The sequence below is a fragment of the Nycticebus coucang genome, chromosome 1 (assembly GCF_027406575.1).
Source record: "Nycticebus coucang isolate mNycCou1 chromosome 1, mNycCou1.pri, whole genome shotgun sequence".
In the NCBI taxonomy this organism is placed as follows: Eukaryota; Metazoa; Chordata; class Mammalia; order Primates; family Lorisidae; genus Nycticebus; species Nycticebus coucang.
This window is the reverse complement of record NC_069780.1, coordinates 12,087,573-12,100,292: the sequence shown is the minus strand read 5'-3', so window position 1 is coordinate 12,100,292 and position 12,720 is coordinate 12,087,573. Positions and strand designations below refer to the sequence as shown.

At 37.3% G+C, this 12,720-nt stretch overlaps 1 pseudogene; it reads left to right on the top strand.

The window, feature by feature from the left end:
• The first annotated feature begins 6,157 nt into the window (after positions 1–6,157).
• LOC128590018 (NADH dehydrogenase [ubiquinone] iron-sulfur protein 8, mitochondrial-like) overlaps positions 6,158–12,720 on the top strand; it is a 30,280-nt pseudogene continuing 23,717 nt past the window's right edge.

The window sequence follows — 12,720 nt, the reverse complement described above, 5'->3', positions numbered from 1 at the left end:
CCAAGTAAATAAAAGGCTTTTAGGATGGTTAAGATGACAGAATCAACTATTGATACGTAGAACTTATAGGAGTCCCAACCATCTGGCGTGGAATATAGGTGACTAGGTACATTTTTAAGAATGTTATGATTTATTGAGTTCTTCAGATGCAGGTAATGTGTAACATACATTATAAGCTATTTTTGCATAAAAATACTTGAGTATTCCTATTTATAGCATTAAAGAAAATGGAGCCCAGAAAGGTTTAAGTTACTTGTGTGAGGTTATATAGCCTAGTAAATGGTGGAGTTGGAATTCAAATCTAGAATTACATGACACACTGGCTAAGTATGGAGACTTTTTTTTTTTTTTGAGACAAGAGTCTCAACTATGTCAACCTTTGGTAGAGTGCTGTGGTGTCACAGCTCACAGCAACCTCAAACTCTTGGGCTTAAGTGATTGTCTTGCCTGAGCCTTCCAAGTAGCTGAGACTACAGGCGCCTGCCACAACGCCCGGCTATTTTTTGTTGCAGTTGTCATTGTTTATTGGCCACGCCCGGCTATTTTTTGTTGCAGTTGTCATTGTTTATTGGCCAGGCTGGGTTTCAACCTGCCAGCCTCTGTGTATGTGGCTGGTGCCATAACCACTGTACTATGGGCGCCAAGACATATGGAGACATTTTTAATTGTCACAACTAGACTGGGTGCTACTAGCATCTAGTACAGTGGTTCTCAACTTTCCTAATTCCACAACCCTTGAATACAGTTCCTGTGGGTCGTGACCCATAGGCTGAGAACCGCTGATCTGGTAGATAGAAGGTAGGGATGCTGCCGAGGGTGAAAAAACCTGACTCAGAATAGTGTTTTGACATACTGCGGACACTCAATAAATACTTGTTGAATGTACCTCGTTTAGCCACTTATTTTTTCCTGAAGCTTGTTTTCTTCTGCATTTCTAAGAAGCATATATATTTCTTGATTTTTCTGTTTTCAACTATGGAAAAGAGGATTAATTTAACTCTTACCATACGCCCAAGTTCCCCTTTCTCAAACACATTTTCTTTCTTTCATTTGTTTAATCAAAACTTTGTAAATATTGACTGAACCATGGACTAAATTGACTTTTTAGTTTCTCTAGAGCTAATAATATATCTCTTGGTTTCTGTAGAGCTAATAATATAACTGTAATCAAATAAAATGTTTTTGTTCGTGAGTTTTTAATCTATGAACCATTAATTCATTCCCAAAGTCTCCAAAGGAGTTGAGACACATTCTCCCTTAGCTCACTCCTCTGTTGGATCCTGCTGCTGTTTCTTTTTTCTTTTGAAAATAGAGAATACACTTTATTTCCAAGTATGCATGAAATATTTACAAACATTTTCATTTACTGGGTCACAAAGGAACTCTCGAAATTTCAGACTTTAGAGCACACAGCTATCACACAGATTCTTGGGTCACAGAACCATTAGATTAGAAATCAACAATTAAAATTTAAAAGGTTAAAAAACATACGAGAAATTAAAAATGAATCAAATAAGTTGGTTAAATAATAATAATGCAAATTAATGGCCAGTCATGGGGTTCAAACCTATAATCCTAGCACTCTGGGAGGCCGAGATGGGAGGATTGCTTGATCCTGCTGCTGTTTCTTGAAGTTCTTAATGGAGCCTTTTGACCTTTTCCACTCCGGTGTGGTTGGGCTCATCCAGGTTTGCTGAGATCTTACTTCACCAATATGCTCTCTTGTGTTGGGTCTTCTGTTTTATCCATCTCATGTTTTTCTCTTTGATTTATTTCTTGTTGGTGGAAAATATCCACCAAAAACTTCCTTAGAAGGGAATAAGAGGCATATTTTTGATAACTTACATGCCTAGAAATGTCTTTATTCTACCCTTACATTGAGTTAGAAATACGGGTATAGAAATGTAGTTTGAAAATCGTTTTCCCTCAGAATTTTGAAAGTATTTATTTTTCTTTAGCTTTCAGTATTGCTATTGAGAAATCTGATGCCATTCTAGCTGCCAAGTCTATTTTTCTCTCTTTTGAAAGCCTTTCGAATCCTCTCTTTTTGATGTTCTTTAATTTCAAGATTACATGTCTTGCTATAGTCCTGATTTTTGATCACTGAATCTAGAAACTCATTTGGTTCTAGGAATTTTTCTTGTGTCATTCTGTTTATTTGCTTTTTCTGAAATTCTTGTTATTTATATGTTGGATCTCTTTGACTGATTCTCTTTCTTGTCATTCTCTCTTTTACCTCTACACCGTGTTTTTGAGTTTATAACCTCTCTGGTCTGTCGTCTTTATTTTATTTTTTAAGAAATTTTCCTTTATTAAATCATAACTGTGTACATTAATGTGTTTATGGGGTACAATGTGCTGATTATACAATGGAATGCTCACTTCTAACTGATTAACATAACCATCTCCTCACTTTGTTGTGGTAAGACATTTATACTCTAAATAGTTTTGAACTGTATCATTGCATTATGAACATTAGGTGAAGTCCCCCCCAATACCTTCCCTCCTCCTGGTATCCCCCTCCCCTCCCTTTTCCCACCTCTTCCCTCCTTCCTGGACTGCAGTTATGTTTTACCATTCATATGAATGTGTAGTAAAAGAATAAAACTTCTCATCCTTTGTCAGGGATAAAGAGAGGATGCTGCATGGTTGTATGAAATAGGGAAGGGGCCCTATTTGTAACATGTTTCTTTTAAGGACTTTCATACTTTTAATGGGTGTCATTTAATGGGTCTCTTGTTTCTAGACCCATACCACATATCTACTTTTAGAAGTACTATGTGTCTCCAATTTCTGATCCTTTCTAAGGTTCTGGGGCAGTTTGTACATCAGTGTGCACATTGCACATCAGTTTGCACATCAATGTCTCCCCCTGCTATAAGTTTGTGTTTCAGCCTTTTCTGCTCTACTGAGGCTGATAACTACTCATAAGGCCCAGTTTCTAGCTTCCAGAATTGTTGACATTTCTCACCTGTCTTTTCTCTTTTGTGTGTGTGTGTGTGTTAGTGGTTTATATATCACAACTTTTAATTATTACTTTACCTATCATTTTATTGGAGTTTTGAGAGCATACCAAGACAAACATACACATGTATATTTAAGCTGCCAAGTTTAACTTAAAATCTATGACCCATATTTATCCATAGGAAGACTAACAGAAAACTTATTTATTGGCTTACTTCGGTTGTTAAAAAACCAAATCTGATTTTTAAGAACATTCAATAGAATATTTGAAAAGACCAAGGGAACAGAGAGATACAAAACTAATTAAGGTAGGCAAAAATAGTTTAATGAAAGTAGTTATGTGCTGTGTGAAAATAATGTGAAAAAACTGTAAAATACTTTAAAATTTCATCTACTATTGAGCTGCTTCTGCTCAACAAGTTTCAAAGAGGAAGTCATTTTTCTTCATGTAATAATGTACACATAAAATTGGGATTTGCTTGGAGGGTAAGGTGGTAAGGTTAACCAAAATCTCTTAAACATTTTTTTTTTTTGGCCACAGTTTTCTGGGATTTAGATGTTGCCTCTTTTCCTATAAGAGGGACACATAATACGGTCATATGCCACTGAAGGACCTTTCAGTCAATGACGAACCATAAGATTAGAAGACCATATTTTTACTGTACTTTTTCTATGTTTAGGTACGTTTAGGTACACAAATACTTACCATGGTGTTATATTTGCCTGCGGTATGTAGTTCTGGTTTGTAGCACTGGAGCAAGAGGCTGTACCATGCAGCCCAGGTATGCAGTAGGCTACATCGTCTAGGTTTGTGTAAGTACATCCTATGATGTTCACACAGTGACGAAGTCGCCTAATGACACACTGTCAGAATGTATCCTCATTGTTAAGTGATGCATGACTGTACATCTAATAAAAAAATTAATAGATCCATTGAATGGTGGATTATGTATCTTTATAACCGTGCCACTGTAACTACAAAGAAAATGATAGATAAACTATAAGGAACAAACTTCTAAATGCATAGCTGAACTTGAAAGAAAGTAAGAGTAAGGCTGGGTGTAGGAAACTAGGAGAGCAGTGAAAATTCACACTGATGCTGCGGTTCTTCTGGATTTGGGAGGGTGATGAAGGTGCTGGCTTCTGTCATCCATGGCTTAGGATTTTGTTGCTCACAAGTCACAGCAGGCAGGCCAGGCCTTGGGCTCATATGAGGTGTGAATTGGAACTGCATTGAGTTTCCATCCTTCCTGGCTAAGTAGAAAACAAAAAACAAAAAACAAAAAATAGGAAATAACGGGTGTTGAAGATGACGCAGAGAAATTGGAACCCTCTTACAGTGCTGATGGAAAGGTAAATGGTTCAGCCTCTCTGGAAAACAGTTTGGCAGTTCCTCAGAAAGTTTAACATAGAATTACCATATGACTTAGCAATTTCATTTTGTTGTATTTTACAAAAAAGAATTGAAAAACTAGCATCACTGTACTCTAGCCTGGGCAATAGAACACAACTCTGTCTCAAAAAAAAAAAAATGTTAAATTGATAAATTTGAGTTAAATATATCAAAGTAAATATATTTCAAAAACATAATATTGAACTAAAAACTTGGGGTGCAGAAGGATAGTACATTATAATGTCATATATATGTAAAGTAAAAAATGCAAACTGATATTATTTATTATTTATCAACACATAGATATATAGCAGAGGAATCAAAACATGCATATAAATGATCCACATCCAATTCACGATAGTGGTTCTTTTGGTGAGTAAAATGGGCTTGGATAGGGTACTTTAATTACAGGAGGAGACTTTAATTATATTTATAATAGCATTTCTATTTTTTTTTTTGGTTTTTGGCCAGGGCTGGGTTTGAACCCCCCACCTCTGGCATATGGGACCGGCGCCCTATTCCTTGAGCCACAGGCGCCGCCTATAATAGCATTTCTTTAAAAAACAAAGAACCAAGTCAAATAAAGTAAAATATTAGCATTTGATAAAGCAGGGTGATATCTACAAGCGTAGTAGTTATGTTGTTCTTAAAACATTTTTATAGGCTTGAAATAAATCTTTCATAACAGAATAGTTTAATTTTCTCAAGATTCCTAACTATTGCCTCTGGCCATAGTCCCTCATTTTTTTTTGGCACCAGGGACTGGTTTCATAGAAGATACTTTTTCCACGGACCAGGGGGTGGGGAGATGGTTTCAGGATGATTCAAGAGTGATGCATTTATTGTGCACTTTATAATATTACCTTGTAATATGTAAAGAAATAATTACACAACTCACCACAAGCAGTTGATCCTCTTCTAGCACGGACAAAGTCAGTTCACCTGGCTTATTGACAAATGGGTCGTGGATCCATTCCTTCCCCATTCAGGGTTTTTTAATGTTTGGGAAATGATAGTCAAACTCCCGTGAGAGTTGAGATAGGTCATCGTGCACCAGCTGGGAGGAAGAAGGCCCAGCTTAGTCTCTTTCAAAATCTCTGCTGATGTTTAAAACACGTCAAAAATTCCAGCGTTCACTTGTTGCCCCTAATGTGTCTTTTAATGCAGCCATTTTACCTGCTAACTTTAACACAGTTGTCATTCTCCCCTGAAATGACAGATTGAGTTTGTCGAGTGGGTTGAATATGTCCACACAAGTAAGCAAGTTTTGGGACCCATTCTGTGTCACTGAAATGTGCTGCCAGTGGTGACTGTTTCTCTAAAAGAAATCTCTGGAGCAGCTCTTGTAACTCAAAAACTCTGGCCAGTGATCTCCCATTAGCAAGCCATCTCACGTCTGTGTGTAAGAGAAGACACGCGTGCTCTGTGTCCATCTCACAGAGCCGTGGGAACAGACATGACTTAATGTGGTTGATAATGTTAATCACATCCTGCAAAATGCGGTTTAGTTCAGGTGACATTCTTTGTCTAGTCAGCATTTCTCTAGGGATGTCACAGCGCAGAGACTCACATTCAGAAGTGACCTCCTTGACCCAAGGAGTGAAGCCGGAAAGCCATCCAGTCATAGCAGCCGCTCCATCCAATTCGGTTTTCCGATAAGGAATCATCCAAACACTTGACTAGTTCTGCATCTGTGATGCTGGTTGGCAGCAAAAATGCACATAACATATCCCCATGCACATCCTCCTGAAAAATGCACAAAAACAAGCGTTGTTGCCTTGTTGTCAGCAGTCACCGAGAATGACGCTCTCGGTGCAGACACTTTGATGAAGTGGTGTCCTGCAATAACTGCTTCTGTTCTTCATGTTCAGGAGTTTTCTTCTCTTTTTCTTTTTTTAAACACCCTTGGGATGGTGAAAAATTGTATATTTTTTCTTTTGAAAAATTGTATATTTTTTCTTTTGAAAACCTTTGAAGGCTTGTCTTGTAATGCAGGGTGCCTGGTCTCCATGTGACAAAGTGGGTTTGAGGGTTTCATGGCTTCACTGGATAGCCGGTTGCCACTTACTATACCAAGTGGGCTTGGGGCATCTGAACCCCCCATTGCAATGAACCTGTGATTTAAGTAGGACTCTTGGTATTTTCTTTTAAGTGCAGCGTTCATTTTGTTGGTGGTCTCAGAGTCTTCTGAGTCTCATCACGGGGTCTTTACCCCTTTTCAAAGAAGTTCGTCAACGATGCTTGTTTTTTTACACATTTTTGCTAGGATTAGCTTGTGGGCTTATCACAACTGACTGAGACAAGAGTGCAGCAGGGGAAAGCTGACTCAAGTGGTAAATAAAGTAATGAGCGGGCCATGACTTAAAGCATGTGACCAGACACAGTGGTACAACTGAAGGACATTAAATTACTTGCCACTATAAAGCCTGCCTCCAGGTGCAACTTAATTGTCACTTGCCACTCACTGATAGGGCTTTTTCTTTTCTTTTTTTTGCAGTTTTTGGCCAGGGCCGGGTTTGAACCCACCACCTCTAGTATATAGGGCCGGCGGGTGCCCTACTCCTTGAGCCACAGGCACCGTCTGGCTTTTTTTTTTTTTTTTTTTAACTGATAGGGTTTTGATATGAATCTACAAGCCATTGATTTGTTATGTCTCTGTGAAGTCAAACCTCTCTGCTAATGGTAACCTGTATTTGCAGCCACTCCCCTGTGCTAGTATCACCACCCCAGCTCTACCTGGTATAAGGCATCAGATTCCCATAAGGAGTGTGCTGCCTAGAGCCCTCGCACATGCAGTCTACAGTAGCGTCTGCACTACTATGAGAATCTAATGCCACTGCTGATCTGACAGGAGGCAGAGCTCAGGATGGGGAGCAGCTGCAGATACAGAGGGAGCTTTGCTTGCTTGCCTCCTGCTCACCTCCTATTGTGTGGCCCGGTTTCTAACAGGCTACAGAGCAGTGCTGGTCCATGCTGCAGGGATACAGAGTATTTAAATGTCATACACGAGATTCCTCATGTAACAAAATTAGGTAATACTGATTATAGAGCTTTATGATGGCAATTTCAAAATGCTATGTAAAAATTCTTTGTACTCCACCGTTTGCTGTAATACTTTATCCATCTACTATGAGGTACTTTCTATTGCAGTTAGTGTTTATACAAATCTGTCTCCTGTAGCACACCCTAAATTGTGGCAAGTATCTTGTTTTATTCTGTTATTGCTGAAAACAACCAGTATGGTATCTTATATAATAGGTCCCCAGAGAAGTTTATTAATGAAAACAGAATGAATCTAAATGGTTTGGTTATTATCATCTGCACTCTTGTGTTATAATTTTCATAAAGTATAATTGCAATCCTAAATAATAATTTATTAACTCTTGTTTGTAGATTATATAAACTAATATAACCTTCTCTTTATCCCACAATAAAAATAAGGTAGAAGATCGATTTGTTCAAATAACTTGCATTGAGTGGTGGTTAAGTGCTGGGGTTGTGGTATTGTATTCATCATTGTATTTTTAGTGCCTAATACAGCGCCTGGAAGATAGTAGATCCTAAAAAAATATTTGTTGACTCAATCAATAAATACAAGGTGCAGAGATGGCAGAGAGGTGAGAGTGACAAACCGAATGGGCAGTTAGAAGATAATCTTGATATAGGTTTTGATGCATTAGTAAAAGTTTTCCAGGGTAAGGAAAAAGAGAGGGTTTAGCATGTGTAATGATGTGAAACAATGCATCGTGTAGTTTGGAGAACTACAAATAGGTAGTTTTTGAGATTTATAAACAGCAAGACTAGGTACCAGCGTGGAGGATGACTGCAGTGGAGTAAACTAAAGATGGGGGAACAGTCTGATCTGGGGATCACCACAACTTTAGAGTAAGGCAGTGAGGGGCCTGGGGATGGGAAGAAGGGAATTTAAATAAGATGCAGCCAGAATAGTCTGTGGAAGACTATTCAGCAATGAAATATCAATATGCAGCATGCATGAATTTGAAAGACATTGTGCAAAGTCAAAAAAGAAGTCAAACACAAAATATTTTGTATCTATGATTCTATTTATGTGAAATTCTAGAAAGGCAAACAGCTATAATGATAAGGCAGATCAGTGGTTGCTGGAGTCAGGGGTGGAAGATGAGTCAACTTTAAAAGACATGAGGAAGATTTTAGGATGAAGGAATTATTTTACATTTTGATTACCAAATTCATCAAATACTACACTTAAAATAGATGAATATTATTATATATAAGTAATACCTTTTTTAACAATTATCAATTTATAGCAAATTTTATTTAATTTATACCTCATCCTACTTTGTCCTTTCTCAGTTATTCTGAAACAAATTTCAGATATTACTTAATTTTGAACATAAACATTTAGTATACAATACCATTATCACACTCCCAAAATTAATAATTCCTGAATATCATTTAATATCTAACCAGAGTTTAACTATCTCACAAAGTTATAAGTTTTCATTTTTATAGTTTGTTTGAATTAAAATCTAATTAAGGGCCATATGTTGTGTATGGTTTGTATAAGAGATATACCTTTAATGTCTGTTATAATTATTCTTTTAGAGATGGGGTTTTGCTATGTTGCCCTGTGAAGTTGTTATCCAGGGGTACAGTCATCACCCACTCCTCAAGTGATCTTCTTGATTCAGCTTCCTGAATAGCTGGGACTACAGGCCCACACCCCTGTGCCCAGCTTTATGTTCATAAGTTCTCCCTTTCTTTTGTTTTCCCCTTGAAATTTATTTGTTGACCAATCTGTATGTTTCTTAATACAATAATCCTTCTATTGTGCACATAACCACCTCCTAAGCCTTATAATTCTCTTTTAACATTTTAGTTGCTTTCCAAGAATATTTGGACGAGGTCATAGATTGTGACATAGGGTTATCTCACAGCATGCCTACTATGGTTTTGCTTTTGGCAATTTGTGTCAAGAGCTCTATGACTTAGAGCACTGTCTGGACATCAACACAAGTGTGAATAACTTACAGTTGTTGGGGGATCATCTGTTCCATCAAGGGAGATATCTGATCTTTCTTCTCTTTCCAAAATTATCTCAATATTTTGTCTCAGAATGTTTTTTACATCAGTCACTTGACTCAGTATGGAAGTAGTGCTGTCACCTTGATTTGTATTGCATTTCATCTATATAGAATTATAATATAAATTTTTATAAATGAAATTCAGTATAATATAATAGATTGTTCAAATTGAAACAAAAGTGGCAAAGGCACATCTCACTTGTATTTCAGTATAAATAATCAACTAAACCTCAAATTGCCCCATCTTAATCTTGGGGGGGGAAGCTGGGTAGAGAGGAGGGATACATTAATGTATTCAATTAGCAGTGGAAAGTTTATTCTAAAATTTAAATTACTTGTTTTTAAAAATAGACTTTTTTTAAAAGAGCAGTTTTTTAGAAGTTTTTTAAAAGAGCAGTTTTAGGTTCCCTGCCACCACCTATGCACAGCCTCTCTCGTCATCAACATCCTGCAAGGCAGCGGTACCTTTGTTGTAGTTAACAATCTTATATTGACTCATTATTACCTATAGTCCATAGTTTACATTAGGATTTACTCTTGGTGTTGTAAATTTTGTGGGTTTGGACAAATGTACGATGACATTTATCCACTATCATCGGAGCATACAGAATAGTTTTACTGCCCTTAAAATCACCTGTGCTCAGTTCATGCGTGCCTCCCTACCCCAGGCCATGCAACCACTGACATTTTTACTATCTCCATAATTTTCCTTTTCCAGAATGCCATGATAGTTGGAATCATACAACAGTGTGTATCATTTTCAGATTGATTTATTTCACTTAGTGATACACATTTAAGTTCCTCCATGTCCTGTCATGGTTTGATAGCTCATTTCTTTTTAGCATTTAATATTCCATTGCCTGGATGCACTACAATTTATTTAGCAATTCACCTGCTAAAGGACATCTTGGTTTCTTCCAGGGTGCGATGATTATGAATAAAGCTGATATAAACTTATACATGCAGGGTTTTTTTTTTTTTTGGTGGCGTTTTCTACTTGTTTGGGCAAGTATCAAGGAGTGAGATTGTTGGATAGTATGGTTGGTAAAAGTATCTTTCATTTTGTAAGAAACTGCCAACCTCTTCCAAATTGGCTGTACTATTTTGCATTCTCATCAGCAATGAATAAAACTTTGTTTTGCTATACACACTTGTCAGAATTTGGTGTTGTCAGTCTTTTGAATTTTGGCCATTTCAATAGTATGTAATGGCATTGCATTTCATTTTTATTTTAATTTGTTATTATCCGATGATATACAATATTAAGCATTTATTTGCTACCTGTATATCTTTTTTGGTGAGGTGTCTGTTCAGGTCTCTTGCCCATTCTTTAATCAGTTTCCTTCCTTATTATTGAGTTTTAAGAGTTCTTTGTATTTGTTGTATAATAGTCAGATTTATCTTTTGCAAGTGTTTTTTTCCAGTCTGTAGCTCATCTTCTGATTTTCACTTTTTTTCTTTTATTGTTTAGGATTCATTGACGGTACAAAGAATTAGGTTACACTGATTGCATTTGTTAGATAACATCCCTGTTATAGCTGTGTCTTGACCCCAAGAGGTGTGCCATACACTCTTCCCTCCCCTCTCCCTGCTCCCTCATTCCCTTACTTCTCACTTTGTATTAGCTCATCTACTGCCTTCATTTTCGAATTGAGTACACTGGATTCTTGCTTCACCATTCTTGTGATGCTTTACTAAGAATAATGTGTTCCACTTCCATCCAGGTTAATACGAAGGATGTAACATCTCCTTCCTTTTTGATGGCTGAATAGTATTCCATGGTATACATATGCCACAGCTTGTTAATCCATTCCTGGGTTGGTGGGCATTTAGGCTGTTTCCACATGTTGGCAATTGTAGATTGAGCTGTGACAAACAGTCTAGTACAAATGTCCTTATGATAAAATGTTTTTTCTTTTTTCTGGGTAGATGCCTAGTAATGGGATTGCAGGATCAAATGGGAGGTCTAATTTGAGTTCTTTGAGGATTCTCCATACTTCCTTCCAAAAAAGTTGTATTAGTTTTCAGTCTTACCAATGGTGTAAAAGTGTTCCCTTTTCTCCACCTCCACACCAGCATCTGTAGCTTTGAGACTTTGTGATATGGACCATTCTCACTGGTGATATCTCAGAGTGGTTTTGATTTGCATTTCTCTGATGATCAGGGACAATGGGCATTTTTCATGTGTTTGTTAGCCATTCGTCTGTCTTCTTTAGAGAAGATTGTATTCATATTGCTTGCCCAGTGATATATGGGATTGTCAGCTCTTTTTCTGTTGATTAATTTGAATTCCCTATAGATCCTAGTTATCAAGCTTTGGTGTGATTCATAATTTGCAAATCTTTCCCCATCCTGAAGGTTGTGTGTTTGCTTTGGTTGTTGTCTTCTTAGCTGAACAGAAGCTTTTCAGCTTAATTTACTCCCATTTATTTTTGTTGTTGCAATTGCTACGAAAGTCTTCTTCATAAAATCTTTCCTAAGGCTGATATCTTCAAATGTTCTCCCCACACTTTCTTTGAGGATTTTTATTGTTTCATGCCTTAGATTTAAATCTCTTATCCATCTTGAATCAATTTTTGTAAGTGGTGAGAGGTGCAAGTCCAGTTTCAGTCTTTTACATGTGGATATCCAGTTCTCCCAGCACCATTTATTGAATACAGAATATTTTCCTCAGTGTATGTTATTGTTCGGTTTATGAAAGATCAGGTAGCTGTAAGATGTTAGTTTCATCTCATGGTTTTCTATTCAGTTCCAAATGTATATGTCTCTATTTTTATGCCAATACTATGCTTTTTTGATGACTATGGCCTTGAAGTATAATCTAAATTCTGGTAGGGTGATGCCCCCAGCTTTGTTTTTATTACTAAGGATTGCCTTGGCTATACATTCTTTGCTGCAACCACTTTTTTTTTTTTTTTTTGGTCGGGGCTGGGTTTGAACCCGCCACCTCCGGCATATGGGACCGGCACCCTACTCCTTGAGCCACAGGCGCCGCCCAGCCTTGGCTATACATTCTTGTTCCTTTCAAAACAAAGAATTTTTTTTTCCCAATCTTGAATGAATGACATTGGTATTTTAATGGGGATTGCATCAAATGTGTAGATTGCTTTGGGTAGTATAGACATTTTAACAATATTGATTGTTCCCAGCAATTATCATGGTATGTTCTTCCATTTGTTAATATCTTCTGGTATTTCTTTTTTTTTTGCAGTTTTTGGCCGGGGCCGGGTTTGAACCCACCACCTCTGGTATATGGGGCTGGTGCCCTACTCCTTTGAGCCATAGGTGCCACCCTTC